Below are 25,597 nucleotides of genomic sequence, written 5' to 3'. Positions count from 1 at the left end.
GAGGAGGATAACACAGGCTTTTGAATTATACTGGATGGAACTATGGTAATTGGACTAAAAAACATCAAGATTTTAAAATAAAGTCTTTTGAATTTCAGTACCATTCCTAAAAGTTCTTTCTGCCATGTTTCCTGTTTGAAGTTTAACTACAGATAATGTTGCCACACTCTCATTGGCAACTTATATGACTTCAGAGTGGCAAAAACCAATGCCAAATTAGCCTCCATACAGTGTTCAGCACAAAACTGGCTACCAGATTGGAAATTATTATGGAAATTACCAAACAAGCATTGTGGAAACTAGAATTCTTAAAGGCTGGCACTCTTTTTCAAAAATGTTTGTCAACTGATGAGTCTGCAAAATTCAGATTATTGCCCTTATTCTGTAAAGTGGCAAAATAACAGAAGGAGAAGCAGCTGGAAGAGGAGGAACAACAGCAGGAGGGATCATAAAAACACAAGTTTGGGGGTGATTTACACCCTGTTCTCTGGCTCCAACATACTACTAATTGCAGAGGGGACTTGAAAGGAGAGCATGAGCGTGGGAAGACCATTGGGAAGCATTAAGCCATGACCATATGTAGAAATGTTTTGAATTGACAGGTGATCCAAAACCATATATTTATAATGATTCTCATGGGTGCCTGTTCTTAGCCATGTCTTTTTGCAGCAGTTCAGACTGTTCTTAGCTTGGTAAGATTGGGATATATGCAAATGACACCTTTCTGTAATTAGAAGTCGTAATTATCTGGGGCAAAGAAATCTCAACAACCTATTATTAATTTTGGGACACAAGGAATCTCTATTTACTTTTTTAGCATATTAAGTCTGGAAAATGAGTTTTCATTGCTTGTAGGATATGCAATTCTTTTGGCTTAATAGCAAAAATAAGTGATTTGCAGAGTAGAAAATTTGATTTTGCATGTGAAGATACTTTTTTTAGCCTAACCTCTATTGTACTTCATTTGTATTTAAGCCTGTAATGCAGTAGAAGGTGGAGAGTGTAGTAAGACCTTTCTACCTTGATGGAGTATACTGAAATATAATGAAGAGAGGTGTTGTCAGCATTTGCTTTTGGGGACACTGCTGCCTGGGAGAGCTGTGAAGATGTGTCCAAGTGTCTGTAGTGATGTTCACTTCAGCTTGGGTTTGTCATCCTCACAGAAGAACCTGCTTTAAAAAGAACTGGCTTAGCATCAAGGTCATCCAGGCTTTATGTGAGCTTAGTCTCAGTATTGCTATAATCTCTAAGGATTTTGTGTTTGAAGTTGATGTCAGAATTTTACTGCTCAGACCATGCACTCAGCTTATCTGCAGTGTCCAAGATACCACAAAAATCTCTAGTGCCAAAAATCTGTTCCTACTTGGGGATTTTAACAATTCTTATGATGATAATCATAGGTAATTGATATTGTATAGGCTTTTCTCTTGCTTTTGCCTTTATCTCTTTATGAAAGACAGTGTCCATTCTGTACTAATTCTTACCCAAATTAAATTTCACCCAGATGTCTACCCAAAAGCACACCGCTCAGAACAGCCTCTGGGGCCCTCCAGAACATTGAAGATGTATGAGCTCCTCAAACTCTGCTGGTCCTTGAGTGCTCCTAAGAGAAATTCAGCTGTGCTTGCAGGTTTGGTTGTGTCATACAGCCTTCCACTTCTGGAGTGTGTGAGGTGTTAAGGGGGAGACTGCTAGGAGGAGGAGAAGAAAAAAGATGTGAAGAAGATAGGTGGGAAGACTGTTTGAACTCTGTAAGGAAAAAGGACAGGACCCCACATATGTTGGAGAAAGCATATCAGGTGTTTGAAAGAAAAATTCTATAGCAAGCAGTCAGCTTAGCTAACTGGAAAAGGCTGGCAGAATATTTGTTCACATGGCCTGAAGCCAAGTGATTTTCTGGCACACCACTGAGGATAAGATTTAATGGTCCTTTAGATGACATGTAAATGTAATTTATTTATTACAAGCATAATAAATTTTAAAAAGACTGGAAAGCAGAAATACACAAACACATAAAATGTGAGGTTTTTTCTATCATGAAGTATTTATCTAAAAGTATTAAAGAAAAAAATAATCAAGGTAAGATAGAAAGGCATGGGAATATCTGCCTTTCTTGGCAGCCAGTGCTTCTAACAAGGAATATGGAGGCAGCAGGTGAGGAATGAATCAGATTCACACAGCAGTAGATCCATGATTGGACACTGGCAATTTCTGTCACCTGATACATGACTTTAGAGACAGAGGTGGAGCATGAATGATCTAGAGCAGTCTGGAAAAAATAAAAAGAAGAAAGAAGAAGTAGTCCCTGTAAAGTCTGTTCCCAGACACTGAAGGTTCTTACAAAGTCTTCTCTCTAGACTCAGGTAAGCAAGGAGTCATCCTTCATAAACTGCAGAGCAGAGCAATTCCTGTGGATATAGGCTGTAGGCTTGGCACAAGTGATGGAGGAACAGGAAGGATTATGCAGATTTTACTGTGAAAATCAAAAATTATTAAGGACAAACTGTTCAGGGAAGCATTCAATCCATGCAAAACCTCTTCCTTTGTTTGAAAACAAAACACATATAAAAGAAAAAAAATAAAAATCATGGGATTGATGCTCTTCTTGATCACTTTTTTCTGACTCAGGCATTGAGGGGTGAGTGCCTGATCACCATACAGACTTTATCAAACAAATAACCTGCCTCAGACCTAGGGTTGCTTCTTTACTAACTGGAGATTGTTACATTATTATAATTATATATATCTATATTATGTGTTTGTACTTCAGTTAAATATTCATGTGTAGCTGCTCGGCTCTGCAGGAGTTAATGCACTGTGTAGAAATTTGTTTCATGTTTGTTTCCATGGTTTGGAACTGTGAATATAGCATTCACAGTGTGTCCCATGAGTCAGAGTAGTCTACTATACAGCTCAGACATAATCTGCATTTTTTTCACAGCAACAACTGATAGAGAAGGCTATTTTTGCTTGAGAATTGAACTGAGATATGTCTCTGAGCAAGAGGAGTGGGTTTTTTTTTTCCCTTGCTCACTTGAAGTTAATTACTGGCATAGCAGCATGCATGAATTGACTGTGACAGCCAATAATACCTTCAACATCTAATGAAGGAATAGAAGAGTTTACTTTGGTACATTTTTAAAGGGCATTACATGGCATTTAAGCATGTTTTCATAAGAATTTTACTTGAATTATTAGTTTTCTTTTAAGCTTTAAAATGTCTGTGCTCTTCAGCTGACATTACTTCATGGATTTCTTTATATTAAACATTTTATGTTGCATGAGTATTATAATCTTCTGAAATACATTTCAAGTGGTCAGTAGTTAGCTGATCCATGTTGGAGTCAAGCACATTAAGTCATTCAGAGGCCTGTACCGTAGAGAGCTGTTTCTAGGTCATAGAGTTTTATTGTCCACAATCACAAAATGTGGTGTGGTTGGCAAGCCCTGCATTGGTTTTTGAAATTACTGTGCTACCAGTATGTTCCAATCAATGAGAACCTCTGAGCCATGAACTTTATTGATTTGTATTCTCCTGGGTAACATGAATGGCCTTCTTTAAGTCTTCCAATTTCACTATCAAGATTTTTTTTTTTCTGAAAACACAGCTTAAAAGAATGACAGGTTTATTCATGCAGTTTCTTTGTCACCCAACTCTTACTGAGCCTGAAACAAAAGCAAGTGCTGCAATAGGAGTAGAAATCAAACAGTAACCATACTTTTGATTTTGAAACCTTTGGTAAGGACACTTTTGCTGTAGTTTCTGACTTTTGTAAATATGTAACATCACATTCAACCCCTTCAACCCTTTTTGGGTTAAATTCTTTGGAATTTAATAGAATGTTTTCATTACTTTGAACCAAAGAAGTGACAAAACCAAAATTCTAGTTATCCTATTTTGTTTCTTTATTAAAAGTGTTTGAATAGCAAATTTCACCTTCATAGCTCAAGTCTCATCAGTAATGCCAAAGACAGGGGGACCATGGCTATCTGTGGAATTAGTAACTTAGTGTTCTGTACACATGATGCAGTGAAGTTTCCTTCTCCATTTGCCAAACATTCAATATTGAAGTAACAGCTCTGTAAGGAGTAAAATATAACCAGAAATACCATCTGGATTGTGTCTGTATCAGAGTGATGGAAGTGTCTTTAAATAAATATTTGATTCATGCTGAGCAGGAAAGAAATAGAAAAGAAGGTAATGGAATGACTTTTTTTTTTTTTTTTTTCTAAGAAAAATCTCATAGCTGCTAGAACTTAATTATTTTAGATATTTTCAGTCCTGAAATCTGGCTGATAAGGAATTACTGGAAGAGAAATTGAGCGAATTAGATTCCAGGGTGCCCTGCCTCACAGATCTGTGTGTATGCAACTGTGCTGCTTCAGAGGTTCACATTGATTCATTTAGAAAAAATCTGGAGATAGATACACATATAAACAGATGTATCCAGCAGAACTTGGTGAAGGTCACAGAAAGTTTGTGACAGAGCAGGGAATTAAACTAGCCATTTCTCTTAATTCCAGATCAGGTCTGTAATCATGAACTGCCTTTGCTTCCAGGAATCAAGTCATTGCATGCCTCTGCCAGAGATTTTCTGCATCACAAGTTGGTTAATAAATTTGGCTCTGGTCCACAGAATTTATGTGCACATGTGAAGCTGTGATCATCAAAATGCCTGCCTCAACACCAACAGTCATCAAAACATCTAACAGGGAACCAAAAGTTCTGCTTCTGTGTAGGCAGAATTATCTTAGGCAATTTCAAGTGGAGCAGCTACATGATTATCTCATGTCAAATCCAAACACTGATCATTAAATTAGGTTTTCTTCTCACTAAATTCCTTACAGGCCCTATCTGAAGGCATGTTGTCCACACACTTTCTGGATGAGATCCACGCCTAACATTCTAATGATAGCCAGTTTTATTTTTAAGAAAGGTGGTAACTGCCACTTGCTCTGTTTATTAATTCTCTTAAGTAATTGTTCCATTGCTCAGCATTGCAAAAAGTCCTGTTTCTAGTTTGGGAATAAAACAGTGCTATGCCCATTTACTGCTATAGCTTAGTGTAAATTCTTCAAGCAAATTCAGTCTTGCTGTATTTTTGCTTTGTGCTGTACAAAGGAGAACAGAGACTCAGTTTGCATTGAATTATTTAAGGTGCTTTAAGTGATGGGCTGAAACAAATTGTGGCAGTGATTTTAGGTCTGAAAACTACTTGCTACAAGATGTGTAAGGCAGCATGTATACATAAGTTTTTAAATTGTCTATAACTGTAGACTTGAAGTAATGCCACAGATATAGGTGATTTTCTATAGACTTTGAAGAAGAGATACTTAAAATTTTCCTCAATTATGCCATGTTTTTTCAAGTCCTTTAATACCATTTTCCAGTTCAAATTATAGCTGTTCTCATTTTCATGTCTGTCTTTGACTTGTGAGCTCTTATACATATTAGCTTTGCTTCCATTGCTCTTAAAGTTTATCTGTTAGATTTCATTCTAAAATTAAAATTTAAAATATAAAATTATCTTCCATACTCTCATTGGTATTTTACTTACATTATTCTCATTTTAAATGAATTGTATGAATATTTTAATTTGGAAACACAAATCCACCTAGAAAAGTTTTCACATGCACTTCTCTGTTCTTGAACATTTTTTCCCCAAAGGTTCATTTCAGCAAGAATATTTTGTTTATATATTTGTTTTTTATATATGTTTATATATCTCTACCTAATGCTTATACCAGTTCATGGACCAAGTGCATACTTTAGAAACATTAATACACAGAGCCAAGTTTCTTTAAACCTCACAAGTGACTCAGCCAAGCGAGTAGAGTTCTCCTAGATCTTCATTATCTGGAAGTGCCCAGAAGTGGAGTGGCGTTTATGTGAGGTAACATATGGTGTTGGCATGAGCTACAGTGATTGTACTGACAGCAGACAAAATTAAAAATTCAGGAACCTGGGCTAATCAATTCACTGGTCTGTAAATTACATGATACTGTGATGAATTTTTTCCTTGCATAATATATGGTTGCACTTTCTCTTCTCTGTTGAATCTCCCTATTAGAATCAGTTATTTTGACAGCCAGAAGCGATTGCTGAAGTGCAACTCCTCTATTGATAGTACTGTCTCCCTTTTTTATCATAGCATACAGAACACTCGCATCTTCTTTAATGTGATTACTACAGTTACATATTCTAGAGGATATACATTGGCCATCATTTGCTCACAGAACTACCTGGAAAATGTCTATTACTGGGTAAAGAATAAGGCCAATATGTGAAATAGACTTTTTCCTTACTTTTTTGTGGGGTTTTTTTGGCTTACTGACAGATAATCACCCACAGTGCATCCAAAACATCCAAAGTGCCCCAACAATGCCAGTGTACCCAGTATATAGGGAGACATCCATTTGGAAAAATGCTGCTCAGAATGGAATTATGTTGTATTCTTTTGTAAATGACTGTCCTGTATTGATTAAAGTCAGCTATGTGTAGTCCCTGAAATCCTATTAGGTACCACGCTTCTTGAAATCCAGTAACCTGAATCCTGAACATCCCATTTGTCCCTTGTTCATCACATCACAATTAAGACCAGCCTGTCTCCTAAACAAGGAGTCTGTGTCCTACTGCCTTCTATGTTCAGTGGTGTCAGAGTCCTGTACTATTTGACTGGGTTTTTTTAAATATTTCACACAAGGAGAACTTAATGTGGAACATCTAATTTACTTATGTGAAGGTAGTTGGCATTACATGTGATTTTGACATAAGAAAGAAATCACAACAAAACATAAGAGAGGGATTGAAATATACAGTTGAATGAGAAAACAAACATGATCCCCATTACTGGTCCCTGTATCCTCACCAACATGTCATGGCACCAGTTGCTGCAACTCAGTTGCTGTGAAGGAGCATGTGGGTAAAAGCCATAATTTCCTTTCATTAGCTGTGCAGCTTTTATAATTTTTGCTGGGTTGATCCATTGGATGGTGGTCTGGCTAGCTCAGAAAGCATTGCTGTCTCCTCATTATCATGGGGAATGCTGATTACAGCCTGCAGACACACTGGTACAATGGGTATCTGCCAGAAAGGTCACCCTCCTGTCCTGCCATGTTTAGATGGGCTCAGTTTTCTCTGCAGTGACTCCTTTCCTCCTTCCCTGAGCTCATCTTCCTTGCCCTCCTCCTCTCAGTCTTCTGTCTGTTGTGGTGGTCGTGTGTTGGTTGTCACCAGTGGAGAGAGCCAGGCTCTTCAAAAGCTGAATCAGACTCACTTGGGATGATTCTCCCTTTTAAGTTGCTCCTGTCTCTCCTCTGACTATACAGGGGCTCAGCAACTGAGCAAACAGTCTTGGCACTTTTAAACAATTACTTAGGCAGAATTAACCCAGGCCAATCCATGTACCCCCAGACAATATCCTGCCACTGGAGAGCTGTCTGATAGCTGCCAAAGCCATTTTTTTAAAGTGGATCAAAAGTCTTTCTTTTCCTCTACATTACAATCATTCTGACCCCTTTATTACATGCTTTGTTCTGCTAGCAGTACATTATAGCAGACTATCCCAAGAAATGGTGTGTAAAATCCCACTTTGGGGATTTGATTGATTGCCATGTTTTTAGTTTGTTAGACATACATGCCTTTTCATGAATATATACATATGCATTCTCCAGGCATGGACATGTTCACTGTGTGTATGGGTGCTGAACAATTTGTGTGGATGGTAGATGATGGAAATATCATAGAATTGCATCACAAGATGCATTGCACATTATGCTACACTGTAAGAAATGTGTGAGTGGCATAGGGAATTTTCATCTCTCTCTGCATTGAAATAGATGCATATTTTATTTGGTACTTTTCCTGGATTATTCACTTAAGCAACAGTCAAAATCTGCAGGCACTTTTTGGCTGCCTACTAAGTATGAAGAAGCTGATTGGTGTGAACTCAGTTTTGCTCCAAACATAAGGAGCTCTAGTCAACCGGATGTTGTTAATATAAATTCCATAAGTATTATAACAAGCAGAAAAAGATTGTTGATTTTTCTGTTCTGTTCTTTCATATCACATTTCAAAATGTGATATGTGCAAAATGTTCATTTCAAAATTTTTACTTCCTGCTCATGTAAGAACAAAAAATTCTTGTTCTGTTCATTCCCTCCATCCAAATGTATTTAACAGCATAACAACAGGAAAACAATCTCTTTGTATGTATTGCAAATGGCATCATCAATAAAATTAATATTGATGAAGTCCTTAACTGATTCTGATTAGGTTAAATAGAACTATAAAATTTTTCTGCATACATCTTTTTATCAGTCACTAAAATTATTGTAAAATATCACCCATTTCACATTGTAGAAGTAAGAAGTCATGAGTAAACATTATTTTGTTATTGTCTTCCATAAAAAACAGTAAAACATACAAAACAACAACAGACAAAATCTTCTCAAATTCTGTTATTTATGCTTATATATAAAATCTTTTTTTCTCAAGTGATGTGGCTTGACAAAATGAGTTGTCATGACGGTATAAATATAACTTCTCATAAACACCTTTATCATATTTTATGTCCTGCAAAATTTTCATTTTCCAAACATTTTGAAATCGTGGAAGTATGAAATTATGGAATTGCATTCATATTAGTTACACAGGTGGCTTTTCAAATTTATTTGAAGATATTGTCTGGTACAAGTACATGATTATTTTAACATTAGTGGCTTCCAAAGTGCCCACATGTGAAATAGTCCAGATATTAGGTCCCCACTTCTAATGAATAACCATTTTTATCTTTGTAGCTCAGGCCCATTTATGTCTCTCTGGGTAAAAAAGCCCCCTGCGTGTATAACCCTGATATCAAGTAGATCTTTCTAGTTTCCTAGATCTCACTGGGACTTATTTTTTCCTTCTTGCATTTCTGTGTAGTTGGCAGTTTTATCATGCCAGCAAAGGTCTCTTGATACATAACACATTTATTCAAAAATTAGCCACAGATGCTTTCAGAGATTTTGCCGTTCAACACCTGGCTGTGCAAAGTGTGATCATTCCATGAGGTGCTGGGAGTCTGGAGTGCTGCAAGTCACAGCAAATCTTCCTGGCCCTTTGCAGACAAACCCACACTCAGATTTCCATGTGCTTGGAGCTGGCTGAAGGCCAGCCTGCTCCAGCCTGAAAGCTCTGCATCTTTGTTAGCGCCCTGCTGTACTCTCATTGGGGTTTCTAAAGGAGCTGGAGCTCACATCCCTCAGGTCAGGATTGGCTGGCATCTATCCAGCTTGGAGCTTGGGTAAAAGAATCTCTCAAAACCCACAGGTCTTGAGAAAAACTCTCAGAATTGGAGTTTTCATATGAAACAAATGCATAAAAAAAACCAAAAAAACATAAAAGCTCAAACCCAAACAAAAACAAAGCAAGAAGTCCAAGGGCTAAATTTATATCTGATTTATGTCAAATTGTTATTTCAATGCAGTCATGATTTAAAGAATAAGTAAAAAAAACCTGTCTATTTCAATATAGATGTAAGAAACCACTGCATATATTAATATTAGTGTCAGTTTACAGCTATGGCTAAACATGTTAGGTTTTCCTGATGCAATCCAGGGATTTATAATACTGAATTTTGTTTAATAACATACAATGTTTGTAATGTGCTTTTTTGCAATACCCAGAGTAAGTAGACTGACCTGTTTGGAGCAGGTAGACACACTGGGGGATTGCACAGGTCTGAAGCAGCAGCTGTTGGCCAGCTGTGGTACCTGACAGCATCTCAAGCACCACATGCATAGCTGAGGGAGAGAAAGAGTCCTTCTGGACATAGCCAGTGTCTATGAAAGCCTAGTCTAAGGAAAGAAAAAGGAAATACTTAAGTGAAATCAACTAAAAGCTTTTCAGAAAGAGTTCAGCTGTTTAGAAAATCAACTCCTTTCCCAGCATGCTGCCAAGTTTGTGGTCCATGCTGTTTGCAAGATAAATGTAGAAGTGAAACTTAAAAAACTAAGAGCATCTCAAAACTCTTCTATGCCTTCTTGATTTTATTTTGCATAGATCTGTGGTGGGCTGTTCCTGGCTGCACTCCAGATGCCCACCAAAGTTTCTCTATCACTCCCCTCCTCAGCTGGACAGGAGAGAGAAAATATAATGAAAGGCTCCTGGGTTAACTGATTTGGATGATTTAATGAAATATGTCTCCTGGTACTATTGATCACTGTCTGTGATTATTAGTTAATCAGAATGAGGCACAAACTAAAAAAAAAGTTAAATTTGTTAAGCTGATATTATCCTTAGGAGCAAACTGGCAACCCCCTCCTAATCTACAGTTAATTATAAATCATATCATATCATATCCTCTCATATCAACATATTGTCTATTCCTGAAATTCAGTATAGAATTTAGTTCAAAGATATTTAGAAATCATATAAAAATAGTTATATAAAATCTATTAAATATTACAAATGAGAAACATTTAAAAATAGAGATAATTTTTAACAAATTATTTTCCCAGGGTTTGAGTATATTGTATCCTTTAAAAAAATTTAATTTAACCATGCCTGAGAATTGGCCATAAATCTAAATTTTATTGAAGAGCTAATTTTTACCTGAATATTTGGTAAATAATTGATGTAATTAATATCTCTTTTTCTCTGGGAACAAATAAGCTTCTGTTGATACTCATATTTCTGTCAACTCATATGAGTTTGAAAATTACACAACTAAGTTCCTTCAGAGGAAAAAAACAACTTCATAATTGTCACAACTTGAGAACTGAGAAATATGAGTTCATTTCCGTGCATTGTTCTGACTTTTCAATCTCTTTCTTCAAAATAATCACTTTAAAAGGTATGTTTAGCTGTCAAACTTTCCTAAAGGGAATTAGGATGTTCAAAGTCACTGATAACAACCACCCTACTTGCCTCCATTAAGGGTTGATAAAGCTTTTAGAAACAGTTGAGCTGGTAGATCTCTAGCAGAATGTCTAAAGGACTCTGGAACTGTTTCTTACTCTGAACAAGGGTTCTGAATTCATATGCTTGAATGACACTTGCCAAAATTCATCTAAGACAAAAGAAAGTTGGGGTCCCAGGGCAGGATATGTACATGCCTGTTGTGGTGAGCAACACATTCATTTGATAATACTGGAGGCTCTTTAGGAAGTTCTTGTTATGTCTTCTGGCTTATAATATTGCTGCCATATTTTAAAAGCACTCCAGTAAATAAAAAAAAAAAAAAAAAACAAAAAACCAAACCAACCAACCAACCAAAAACAACAAAAATGTGGCACCTTTTTTTTTTTTTCAATATTTTTCTAAAGTGTCCAAAACAGTGATGTTAAAAAAAATAATCCAGTGTGCAGTTGAGGTCCATATTTTCAGTGCCTGCCTGGACAGAGACCTCTTTGAATAAACTCATTAAAAGTTCAGGACCTTAAATTGAAAATTCCTTTGAATGAAGAGCATAATATCGTGTCTTGATTAAGTCAGAGAATATAGGTTGCATTAGTATTGCTCTCTGTGAATGCTGCCAGTTGAAAAAAAAATATTCAGTGTTATTTGGCGACTCAGTCCTATTCTGAAAACAAAGTAATAAGATCAGTGATCTGAATAATGAGTATTTCTGGGATGTGTTCTGAATAGTTTGACCCAGGTTTTTTTTCTGGACTTGACTTTCACTTTGTTCTATCTATATTGATTGAAAAGATGAATTCTAATGAAAAATACATCTTAATGCTTACTCAAAATCAAGTAGAAAGAGGCCAAAAAAGTTGAAGTAATAGACTATATTACTATATTATTCATAATATTGAGCATATTATTCATAATATTGAGCATATTGGAGTTTTGTGTTATTGTGTGTAGAGCTCAGCAGTTCAGGTGAAATTGCTGTTTCCAAGCTGTGTTAGTGTTTTCAGCAGACTCACAACAGTATGGGATTGCCAGCATCAAATCCCAAATGGCAAGTCCACAACTTTTCCCAAACCTATTCCAGCACTTCACAGGACTTGTGATAAACTAATAATTTGTATTTTAAGGTTTCAGCTCCTTCATAGTGAAGCATCTTTTGTGCTATTAGTCCAATCAGGCCTTATGCTATAGAGAGGGTGCTTAAGGAGAAAGAAAAATAAATTTTTCGTTTGTAAATGAATATTTTTAGTGGTCAAAGTCCTTTTGTTTCAACAGTTATTTTACCGACAGACTACAGTAAAAAATCTGGGGAGGAAACCCTGCGGTCTGAAGAATGGACTTCAGATGTTGATACTAAGGGCTACTTATACAATATTTTTAGCTCCCAGAGAGGGCAGATAATAATGAATGGCACTGATTTAAAAGAAAAAAAAGCACAACCCCCTTCACATCAGAAGTTTGCATGGCTATTCATGTTGCTCCATATAGTTATTGCTTGACTTTATATGGCACTTCCTCTTTAAACTGCTTGCCAAGTTTTGTTTCTTCCCTGGCTATTAAATGCCTATTCCAGGGATAAGAGTGTGGAAGAGCTGAATTCCAGCTCAAGCACCAACCTCTTTGGGCTTCACAGTTTGAAGGATTTGGCTGTTTTATATGCAGTAATCAATCTGTTAAGTGTTATCAGAGCATATGTAATGGATGAGGATGCATCAGAAAATACCAAGCCCCAAACCAAGACACCAAAACAAAACAAAAACTGGCAAAGTTTTCTGCTTCCTTTAATTCAGCAGTTAGAAACATACTACCAGGGTATGAGTGAGGGTTCAGGGCTGCTGCTCATCTCGAAATCCACTGGGATATAGGCCATTGCAGGCATCAAGAACACAGTTCTTAGTCTGTCCGACTTATATTTCTTTAGGTTACATGGAATAATTTGAGATTCATGAGTTGAAAAAAATATTTCAATAATGACCAGGCCTCTAGTCTAGTGATCAGGATGGCTTGCTAGGAATTAGATGTCTTAGTTCATGCTGTGGTGCACATTTCATCATTTTATCCAGGAACTGTAAAAGAAAGGCTATGTACTTATATGTAAAGATTTGGGAACTTTTATCTTCCTTCATTTCCTCCCCAACTATTTACAACAAACCATAGTCCTTTTTCTCCCTGATCAAATTAGTCTGTAGGTGAATGGCCTTCTGATGTGACTAACACTCTGTCAACAGAGAGGAGAATTTCCTGTTACCAGCTCTTTCTTGTGTCACAGCATGAAATAAATCTGAGGCACATCAATCACTTGAATCATTATGTTTAATCCTATCAGTTGACAATGAAGTTAACTCCACAGAATTGATATAATTAATAAAAAAAAAAACCACTGAAGAGAAATATTTTTAAGGTCACTTGAAATTTTTGTGTATTGATAAAGAAAAAAATGATATTTGGCTCAAGAAACATATTAATTTCTGTCACTGTGCTAGTTATTGTGCCTCCTTTTTTAAAGCTGCTCTCTCTCCCTCCAGAGATTTTGCATAAGAAATTTCCTGACATCAGCCAACGACCTAAAACTTATGACTAAAATGCCACTGTAATACAGGTAGCGTGTTCACTGTTAAATCAGGAATATGTAGACACAAGTGAAACTCTACTTTCCCAAGTCCCATGATACTGAAGCATGTTTTTATCTCTCAGTGAAATTCCTCACTGTTACAATGCTTTTAAAATCCAGCCATTTTTTATAAACATTCTGAGCATTTCATGATACAGAACAGGGGTACTTGAGTTTGGCTTAGTATGTAGATCATAGCCTGTACGTATACATGCTTACAAATACATAACTATACAGAGAAACTGTACATATTTTTGAAACACAAAGTCCATTTAGTATTTTCAGACATGAAATATTTGCTGTAGGGTACTGTTTTCCTGAAGAATGTTTCTTGGCAGTACTTTGACTGCCCTTTCTTGTCTTCCTTTGACAGTGTTTCCCATACAGAAGATAGCCTGATTGACTTACATTGTCCTTGAACCCCTTGTTGCCTACTTGACATTAATTTCTGTAACCAAGGCAATATCACAAGTGAAGTTAAAAATCAAATCCATGAGAATAGCCTTATCTAGATTGATTCCCTCATCAGACTGCATACTAAGCAGTCACACAGAGCTTCCAAACATATAACAGATGATAAAATTATTCTCCTTTTGATCCCAAAGGAAGAAAGTGAAACCCTTCTTTTCCTTGCTTTCAGCATTTCATTACAATCTATATTAGTTTCTTATAAGTTTTGTCCTTCAATTTGTCTGGTTCTGCTGAATATTTCAGTAAATTAAATACTTTGGTCTTCTTTAGAAACAAAAGGGAAGATAAATCTTGTCATTATCTGTCCTGTTTTCTAGAATGCACTGAACTGTGTGTTCCAGAAAAAAAAGCCAAGTTCTTTGACATTTTATTGGTGCTTAGGTATACAATTCCTATTACTGAAATAGCTGGACATATCATAATGTTTAGCTCTTGTCTTTTCACAGAGCTTTCCATGATGCAAGTTAGCAAGAATTCTAATCACTTTAGAATGGAAAACTGAAAAACAGAGAGAATAATAGGCTTGCTTCAGGAAGCTTACCACTTCAGAAAGCAGTACCCCAAGGGTAAGGCAATCTAATTTGAGTTTAGTTATTTAAAAGTTCAGTATTGTGTCTAGACTGGTTGTCTAGGAGGCATGTCCAATGGAGAGGACAAGCCATCATTTCATCCTACACTATTGCTTTATTTCCCAAAAGAAGGAGGGCCTTTTTTATTCTTTCTTTTTCCATACTCTGTGGGAAGTAGATGCTTAGGCAGTGGATGCCTAATTTTTCAATAGCTAAAATAAGTAGGTGGAGTACAGTTGCTAATTATTTCATAGTATTTCTTGTTCTTATGGGGAGCATTCTCAGGGTAAAAATTTGTGGCATTTGTCTAAAGGCTGTATTTTGTTCAGATTTGATTGAATGGGAGTCACTGCTGCATTTTTATTGCATTTTTTTTCACAATGGGCCCAGACAAAGAACAATTACTGTGATTCATATGACAACAAAACTGAACCAAGGACCTGGAAATATGATCTTCATAAAATTTATTTAAAATATTTTTACCACTAGGGTCCTATGAACCTTTTCCTACTGAAGAAAAAATAAATGTATTTACATCCACTCATCTCTATCATAAAGAAAGAAGTAACTGAATGTGATAAGTATAATTTGTAAAAAGACACAAGAAGGAATGGTTGGGAAGAAAGGGAAACCCCTAAGTTCATTAAAGCTCTTAAACCTCTAATACAATCCCAGTCTTTGAACTGTTAAACATTATCTATATCAGCTTTCTTAGCTCACCTATTTATTGATTGTGCCCACAGAAGATAAAGAGTGAGTTCATCTTTTAAAATAAACATTAAAAGATGGCTCCATATGACACATGAATGCAAGAACTATTGGGCTGAAATGTTGTGGCCAGCACTGAATGATCCTTGAACGTGTTTTTATCCTTGCTCATGTCCCCTGTGTCATTATGTCCTTTGTGTATAGTGTTTACATTATTCCTATTTTGCTAGATATTAAAAATGTGCATCTAAAACATGCTTTTGTGGTACTGATATAATTTTGTCTAACAGAATTGGAAATGAAGGACGCAAGTCTTAACAGGCCATTCCAGATAACTGCATAGTGACTTCCCAGAATATACTTCAGCCTTCTCCAGAAGTTTGTTACTTGGAACAGAAGTTCAGCTGATTACTCTGCTACTAATGGCTTCTGAAACTGAAGGTCTTCATGCATATGCCACTATCTTTGCGTACAATTTTATTTGAAGTCTATATTCTTCGTGATCTGTCCTGAAATACTTTAAAAAAATACCCATCATGGCTCTCATGGAGGGTGAAAAGCACCAAAGGTTAAGGCAACTGTACTTGTCTTTTGTATAAGGTTAGTTAAGCACCAGCGCAAAATGAAAAGTTACTTTACTGTAATTGCTAAAATATGGCATTGTACAAAAAGCTTAATTTCCCATGAAGATTAAGTAACACTATCACATAAATGGCATTTTAGTGTAATGCTTGTTTCTATTATTTAATAAAATGCAGCATGCTGTAGAACTTCTGATACATAACTCCATATTTGTTCTTCATAGGAGCTATTCACGGTGCTCTGAGAACAGGCAATGCGGGTAGTTTGCAAATCAGGGAATGCAAATGCTTCCAGCAAAAGTGCTGTGAATAATAAAGCCGTGAAATGAAAAAAATTTACAGGTTGACTCCTGAACAAACTTCTAGTTGCTGAGAAAAGTTTTCTCCAATCCAAAATGTGGAGTCATCCAGGGGACTGATTTTCCTTCCACACAGATGTATATGATGTAAGTGTGCTTGAGTAAGTCTAAAATTGTTTGAATGAAGAGGCAATTACATCCTCAGGAATGTCCTCAGGAAAATGTTGCATTCTCCAAGACTTGATAGTGTTGAAAATGGGAACAGATTACACTGAAGTGTTTTAACTGGGGGAAAAAAAAAAACCCAAACCAACAAAATCAAAACAGCAAGCAACAAACAACAAATCCCTTCCTGTCCCCCATCCCCCCTCCCAATTACTATTAGGCTCATAGGTTTCAAAAAACATTTAAGATAAAAAGTGTCATCTGTTGTGTGCTAGTCATCGAGTCCTAGTATGCATCATTATCATTAATCCACATTTAGATAAAGTAGGAAGGCAAAAGGAGTCCAAAGCCACAGAGATGGATTGGCCACTTACACTGATTTATTAATAATTCACCAATATTTTGCTAACTCTGGGTGTACTTGGACAACAGAGAGGGACAGTACAAAACAGGTTTTTCATATGGGATTTAATTCTTTAGGATAAACAAGAAAAAATCTGTTGAATGGCTCATGTCAGTGAATTTGCTGAAATAGCACTTCATGTTAGCATTGCACAGTGACTTAGGTTGATTCCTCCATATGACCTTTATTTGCTGAATGACCTTTTTTCTTTTATCAATAATCATATTCTAGTTAATTATCTGCTTGATAGTCCTTCACCAGAGCTTTACATTCATTTTGTGCTAATTTTCCATAAATTACCTCAGAAAAAAACCCAAACCATTCAATAACAAAGAACAGATTGTAAAAGTGCACTTTTGACATAATTTGTAGTGGTGTGCTTCTTATGAGGTTGAGAGATAAACATTGGCTGTGTCAGGTATCAGTCCCAAAATTATCAGGTGCATTCCAGGTCCCTAGAGGACCCTTTGGTCTCTGCACTGAAGCATTATGTTGGACAAAATTTGGCACGTCATGCTTCTGTCTTCAGGGTTTGATGTTCTACATAATGCCACAGTTGCATGACCCTTTTGTCATTTCCAAGCAGAAATATTTCAGTATCCTATAGGGGAAGCAGGCTTCTCAATTTTACACTAATTAGGCTTGACAGCTTTGTATTTCCAAGTTGCTTGAATTGTTTTTCCAAGGTAATTCCTTTTGTTTTGCCAGCTATTTGCTGTAAACATTTATGTGCTTGTTTATGGTAATTAATATCTCTCATTTCCTTGCTCCATTAAATGAAAGTACAATAGAATTATGATGGTTGTTAGATGATTTCCAGAATGCTACAAGAAGAAGGAGATACTGTTGTCCTCATTTATATAGATTTAGTGCACTTGCATATGTCTGCTGTTTAGTTATTTTCTAATGTAATAAGAATTTATTTTCTCAATTTAAACATGTGACTTACCCAAGGCACCTAGTTTAAATGAAATATCGGTCTCAAAGCTCTTCTTTTCTCTTTGACAGACCTTGCAATTACTAGAACACATTTATTTTTTGAGGTGCATTGCAGACATGTTTTGTCATGCTTTTTGGGGCATTCATTTTGCATCACATGTAAGACTAGTGTCTCTGTCCAGAAAAGAGCAACATACTGTAGGGATAGGTGGAGATAGATAACTATTACTGTGATTACCATTAATTGACAAGAAGACAAATTTCGACGGCATCTTTCGAGTGAAAATTCTTCAAAAGTTCTGTAATTTTTGAAACAGTGTAAAATTTGATGTGCTAGAAGAAAGCTTTAATAAACGAATTTTCAGTATGTAGGTTACAGCATTTTTTTCTTCTGAAGAAAACGTAGCTCTTAATAGAAGTTACATTATTTGCAAAAAAAGGAGAGTCTGACTTACAGACATCCTGTAGAGAATTTCAGATGCATAGTAAAACAATCCTTCTAAATGCATGTTCCATGCATAGCAGCTGGACACCAGTTGATGCTTTCGGAAATCTCTAGAGGGAAACTTGTCTGCCCAAGGAAGCCTTCAGGACACAATTAGCACTTCTCAAGGCCTATTAAGAGCTAAGTTTTGGGAGACAGAGCCAACATTAAAACTTTGGCCAACTGGCTTCCAACCACACACGGAATCCTTTCAAAAATTTTAGTGTTCAGACAAAGGCCGTGATGGAATGTTGGGGTTTATGAGCTTTAGAAGAGCACAAAAATGTTTTGTGGAATTAGAACATAATGGAAATTATTGATGATAAAAGATCTTGTACTGTACAAAATAAAAAACAAGACTGTGCCACATTTGGAAATTCATTGAAATAAATACTCTAAAAGACTCTATAATATTTTATTATATACTTCAGTGTTGTTTTATTCATGTGAACCTAGTTTCAAATAGCTATGTTAAAATGGAATATCTTTTTTAAAAACACAATTTCAAAAACATGTCACTTAGTCTTCAAATGTAGAAAAATCTTAAGACTAATCTGCTATTTTTTGTTTTCCTTTAACAAGGCAGGTCTGGTCAATGATAGAAAATTATATACCTGTCTTTTTAAAGATATGTTTTAGCCTAAATAATTATAGGAGCAAATTTTTTTTTTCTGAAGCACAAACAGTGGTACAACTTTGTTTTTTTTCCACTCTCCATGTTTAACAAGTGTATATGCAATCTGGTTTTTTTTTAACATATACTAAATTGCAGGTCTGAAAACACAGAAAAATTCAAATACATTTTATTTTATATTTTATTTTACTGAAATTTTTATCAATTAAAATGTATTGAAAATATCTAGGGGAAATGGGATCTCCCCTAGAGTAACTACAAGTGCTGTTTCTGATAGCTAGGTGTTAAGATATTTTTTACAAACTTTCTGAAGCTAATTTTGCAATATCTACTCTTAAAAAACTACGTAACACTAAAAAATAGCCAGCATAAGTAAGTTCCGAGTAGTTTTTATTATTGCAGAGATTCTTTGATTTGTTCATATTTGGTAATTAAAATTTACACCACTGAACACTCTTACTCATTTGTTGTAGCATATGTTTATTTTTCACTTGTATTCAGGTAATTGTTAATTTCTCAATTAACATTACCCAGAATTTTGAAATGCCCAGCTGTGATGAAGATGCTGACAATACCAGATGTAAACCAGTAATTATCAGCAATCATAAAGCAAGCAAGCTGAGTTATTAAAAATCATATCCCATGTCTGAAATAAAACAAAATGTAGTGGGCACACAGTGGTATTTTACCATTCTTAAACACAGTGAGACTATATAAATACAGGTGCTTGCTTGAAACTTGTAAGTGCCAACAAGCTAAGTTCTAGAATTCAATTAAAGTGAGAAGCTGAACAAAACAAATCCCTTAACAAGGCCAGTACATGAAGGCTTACTTTTAAAACTAGTGGATACAAAAAAGAAAATCCATTTCACAAAGGAGAGAACATTCTGCAGAAATTGCAGCTTGGTTACTGTATTAATGGCAGTTAAAGGATATGAAAACAGGGAAGGTAAATAAATATACTATTTTAAAAGTTGTTTGGTCTCTTGAGCATATATTCTCATCATCTGGATCTTCTCAAAGAACCCAGTAGAAGCAAACACTTACTTTAAAGAGTTTTCTAGCATTTCATTGCTTACTTTAAGCAGATGAGAGCCAGCATTGCATCATTTACACCAAATTGGTTTCAGATGCAGAAAATTAGGTGGATGGAGACAGACTTCACCATTGTTACCAGATGAGAAATTTGTGGTTGTTTTCTGTTTACTGTCGTGAAGATTACTCTAATGCAGTAAGATCTCATTTGAGATGAAATATCACAAATGAAGATGAGAGTTCTATTGCCACAAAGTGATTAACAAAACAAGTTTTGTCAGGCAGTGTCTCTGTACAGCTGCAGCAGCTCTGGCCCCGCTGAACATCCTACAGCTGTGTGACTATCTGACACACACAGCATTTCAGGGATAAGGCAATGTAGCCCTGTGTAACCCTGTCCCAGCCACAACAGTCATCTCAATTTCATCACCCTTGGCACCTTGAGAGCTACTCAGGAATCTCTGCATTAAGTTGTCAAGTTACCCAGTTGTTACCAAGGGTAACTTGACAACTAAATGCAGAGATTCCTGAGTAGCTCTTGATAGTGGCAATTGTCCCAAGCACTGAAAAGTACAAGATTCACACAGAATCAATCAAGGTTGGAAGAAACCTTCAAGATCATCTAGTCCCACTATCAAAATAGCAGCATTATCACCATAAACCATATCCCCCAGACTCCTCTCAAACACTTCCAGATGTGATGACTCTACCACCTCTCTGGGCAACTAATTCCAATGCCCAACCACTCTTTCAGTGATCTGGGCTTTTTTTATATCTAATCTGAACTTCTCTTGTCAGATCTTAAGGCCATTTCCTCTTTCACTTGAGACATGGCAGAAGAAACTCACTGCAGCCTCCTTTCAGGTAGTTGCAGAGAGCAATGATGTTCCCTCCAAGTCTCCTCCAGACTAAACAATTTCCAGACAGGTCCAATTTCCCCAGCACCTCTTTATAGGACATGTTTTCCAGACCCTTCATAAGCTTTGTTTCCTTTTTCAGGATATGTTACAATGCCTCAATGTAGTTTTTGACATGACTGCCCAAAACTGAACGTAGGATTTGAGGTGAGGCCTCACCCATGCAGAGGACAGAGGGACAATCAGTGCTGGGCCACCTGGGCACATGCTGGCTCATGTTCTGCTGTGCATCAGCCAGCGCCCCCAAATTCCTTTCTGATGATCAGCTCTCAAGCCACCTTTCCTTGAGGCTATGGTGCTGCATGAGGTTGCTGTGAACCAGGTGCAGGGCTCAGCACTTGGCCTGGCTGAACCTCATGCCATTGTCCTCAGCCCACTGTTTGAATCTTTCCAGATCTCTCGGCAGAGCCTTCCCACCCTCCAGGAGATCAACACTCCCACCTAATTTGGCGTCATCTGTGAACTGCCTGAGGCTGTATTTGAGCCACTTCTCCAAACCATTGATAGAGGTGTTCAACAGGACGAACCCCAGTACTGATTCCTGAGGAACGCCACTGGTGGCCAGAAGAAAGCTGTGACAGGTGGTGATGGTAGCAGTTGAAAGAGATACATCAGGATGGAGTGACCTGCTAAACTTGCTAAAGTGTGGAATATCACCAGGTGTCTTGGGAGAGGCTTGACTGCCAGTGCACGTAGGGATGTTCTGGACAATAACTTTTCTGTCATAGTACACTTTTCATTACTTTAATCTCCCACATGAAACATGGTCAAAGTACCTAAAAGTAGCTTGAAAAGGAAAATCCTAATCAGTGGTTGACCATAAACATGATGTATTAGTTGTCATCTGAAGATGTGTTATACAGATTATTTTGTGCTGGAGGGATATACATGCACAGATCTTCCTGAAGCGCCACATCCAAAATGGCTGAATCATACAAAAATTTATGTATTTATTACTTCTAATAGCTTTTCCAACTGCATGTACCAAGAAATCAGTGATAGCAAATAAAGCATGATTTTCTCTTTTATCTTGAGAGAATCAAAAGTAAACCCCACCAATTGTATTCATAAATACAACAGAGAGTAATAGGTAATTTATAGGTATTTATATGAATATTCATATATTGAACTCAGAAAATGGGCACCTTGTTATTCATCATTTTAAAACATGTTTATAGAATACAAATATATTAGTTCTTGGGGTTTTTTCCTAATGCTGATGAAAATGAATAGTACTTGGGGACCAAGTCTGCCTATTAAAGTGATGTGATACATTACCGTGCTTGTACAGAAATGAGCACAGATGGCGGGTCTATTATTTCTCTAGCAAGAAATTTGTCATTTTTTTTCCCCAGGATTCAAATCTGAGCAACACTTGCTTAAGTCAGACTACCTCTGTGGGGATCCTTAAAATATTTTTCCCATTACTTGTACATTAGGAGTTAGAGAAACAGAAAATGATTAATGCCATATTAAAACTTTAAAATGAATGAAGTCTCTCTAACCAAGAGTCTGAGATTTTTATATTTCCCCCCACCCCCAAATAAAGGGAAACAAATTTTGCATGTAAATGTGAGTTTACAGGGATGAAGTTTTGAGTACCATGCTTAGATTCCCAACAGCCTGTTTAGCTGTGACAGATCATTTAATTTACATTAGAATACTTGAAGATGTTAGATTTTTAGACATTTGTTAATTAAACACAATTACGTGGAGTATGAAACAACTTATGAGTAATTTAAATTTTTTGTAGGCAAAAGATGCCATTTCAAGCAGACAAAGAGTAGATTAAACATAGCTATGTTGATGTTCATAATCTTACTTTTATGATAAGAATAAAAAAACCAATATTTCATAAGGTTTTTTCAATGCCTTATTATACACCCAAAGAAAGAAAAAAGGTTTTCAATCTGCCTTATGACTTGTCAGAGCATATAATTACAACAAACTCAAAGTTAAATGAGAGTTTTTAATGTCAGTTGGTCAAAGCTGGATCACCTCGCAGTGAAGGCAAATTTAATACGGGTTAGGATTCCCAATAACAAGAAAAATACAAACTTGTACATTAATTTACTTCAATACATTGAGTGTACTCACATTTTGTCATTCATTACACACTCTCTCTACCACTCCTTCCTCCTCACACTTCCCCTGCTCCAACATGGAGTCCATCCCATGGCAGTCAGTTGTCCATGAACTTCTCTAACTTGGATCCTTTTCACAGGCTGCAGTTCTTCACAAGCTGCTCCAGCGTGGGTCTTTTCCACAGGGCGCAGCACATCAGGAACAGGCTCCTCCAGTTTGGGTTCTTCCAAGGGTCACCTCCCAGCAAACCTGCTCCAGCACAGACTTCTCTCCATGTGGGTGTGCAGGGCTGTTTCTCTCATGTTCTCAGTTCATCTCATCCACCTCCTCTTGCTCAGCAGTTTTTTCTCCATTTTAAATCTGTTGTCACAGGAGTGCTACACCATCGCTGACGTGCTCAGGCTTGGCTAGCAGTGGGTTTGTCTCGGAGCTGGCTGGCATTGGCTCCGCTCTGGGGAAAGCTTCTGGCATCCTGTCCCAGAAGCCACTCCTGCAGCCACCCCCGGGCTTTGCTTTTGCCAAGCAAACCAAATATATTTTGGGCAAAATATTCTTCCAAATCAAATTCCATTTAAATGAATCTTAATTTTTGAAATCCAGCTCTTCATTTTCCATATGTGATGGTTACTTCTGGTATGATCCTGGGGGAGAACTCACATCCAGAACCTGGAGGATCAATTTCGAGACTGAAGTCTTGGAATGTAAAATTAAAAACTCTCAAAGGAGTAAAATAATTTCAAAGCTTGAATAACAACTCATCACTTCAAAAGTATAAGGATTTTTTAAAGTAGAAAAATATCAACTCCTTTAAAAGTCAAGGTGGGAATGTGGTAAATATTAGTAAATTTGATGAACCAGAAAACTTTGGAATGTGTAGTGATTATACCAATACTGGGTTCAAAGTGTTGGTATATAAGGATTGGTATTTTCTGTATTGACATAAACTTGTATGCTAATCGGGATCTTCTAGAGCCTGTAACAGACAAAAATGTCAGGATGAAATATGTCAGTTTTCACAGAGCAAGGTTTGAAGAGTCTGGGGGTAGTATTTGGGAAGGCTTTAGGTGGAAAGGTGTACTGTTCTGTTGGAAAATGAAGGATAAGGAAGCCTGCAGGCAGCAGAAAGCAGGGGAAATAACAAATTCATTCTGTAAACCCTGGAAAGGATCATGCCAGCTGTTGGTGAGAGAAGGATCAGTAGTCAGAAAGAAGGTGGAAATATGCTAAACAGCTCAGGGAAATAAGAAAAAGTAATACCAAGGTTGTTACTAACATAGCTATTGATCCAAATATTTGTTTAATAGACCTAAAGATGTGCTGTTATCAAGCACTAGTGTGCTAGTTGTCACTGTTTCAATGCATGTCACTTCTGCTTCAGCTTCTTACCCTTCCCCACTCTCAACTGAAAAAAGGTGAAGAGGAATTTGGAGAATGTTGACTCTGAAGAGGTTGGAGAACATGATTGAAACTCCTAGTATCAGGTCCACTCTCAAGACAGCATTATCCCAGCTACTTTCTTTCATGTGAAAGAGTCAGTCCTACAGCAAGTACCAGCTGTGCAAAACTTCTGATTTCATTGTAGAAATAGCTGGAAAATAAATGATAGTCAGTCTTGAATGATTCATGGCCAACTAATTCTCAGGTGAGTGAATACGAATAAAATTGTAGTCTAGGGAACTTTCAGCTTCTGCATGATTTATTTCTTCTTGCATGGTTAGAGAAATGATTATCATTGAATTAAGAAAAGAGAAAGGGTATTCTTTTTCACAGTTATGCAGTTCACAGGAAAATGTGCAATAGTTGGGTTTGCAGCATTTGAAAAAAAGGTGTTAATTGGAAAATTCTGAGTGACAGAAAGTGAGAACACAGATTTTGCATGCTGTGAAACAGAACAAGACCACTGGATTAAAAGAATAGACATAACCTTCAAGATTTTTTATAGTGTTATGGTGTGAAGAGAAATTTTGGTGTTGCATTAAACTAGTATATTGAGTTAAACCAGTTGTTTTTTCTGGTCACTGCAGCATTGTTCAGGAATATATAAATAATTCCTTATTTATTTATATATTTTGTTTTATACAAATGACTGCCAAAGAATTTTTTTAAGGTTTTCATGTTTAACTTTAATTTTTTCATACTTAGAATTATCAGAAAGTTTGCTGACCCTCCCCAAATTACTACACTAAACAATAGCTCAAGACAAGCAGGCAGACTGTGGATTTTGTACCCCTATATACAAAGTCTTTCCCCATCATTTCAAGCTGGCAAATGGCTCCATTGCTACAAGGCAGCACAAAAAGCTGTCTGCTGTAAATGAGAGTAACACCTTTTCAAAAATATGAGCCATTCATTTATTCAGTGTGTACACTTCCTCAGGAATATCCTCAATCTCATTTAGGGTGAAATTTAAGTAAAGATCAAGGACAAAATATTGTTGTCATGTAGCAACCTTTTTTTACTGAACTGCATTCATTGTTTAGCATACATGCAAGCTTTTCTGCAGAGCTAAGAGGACTTGTAATGTTTTTCATAAAACAAATGCTGCAAAATTTAAATATGCAGTGTTGTCTGCACTTATATGCAGATCTAGCAGGCAGGAATTAGATATTTCTTTACTCTGATAAGGTTATTTCCTTTCTTTTCCTTACAGCATAACAGCTGGCAAAATACTTTTGAGACAGAGAGCTGTAGAGCTATTCTCTTATAGAGTACACTGAAAAAATATAGCATATGGAGGGTATTTGCATAATGTACAGTATCTGTGATGAGAAGCTAGATATTCAGTTTTTCTTGCAT

At 36.5% G+C, this 25,597-nt stretch overlaps 1 protein-coding gene across 12 annotated transcripts in view; it reads left to right on the top strand.

Annotated features, from left to right (window-relative positions):
• GPC5 (glypican 5) overlaps window positions 1-25,597 on the top strand; it is a 595,034-nt gene that overhangs the window by 166,628 nt on the left and 402,809 nt on the right. The window lies entirely within an intron of this gene.

Source organism: Melospiza georgiana, chromosome 2 (genome assembly GCF_028018845.1).
Source record: "Melospiza georgiana isolate bMelGeo1 chromosome 2, bMelGeo1.pri, whole genome shotgun sequence".
In the NCBI taxonomy this organism is placed as follows: domain Eukaryota; kingdom Metazoa; phylum Chordata; class Aves; order Passeriformes; family Passerellidae; genus Melospiza; species Melospiza georgiana.
This window is presented reverse-complemented; position numbering and strand designations above follow the sequence as displayed.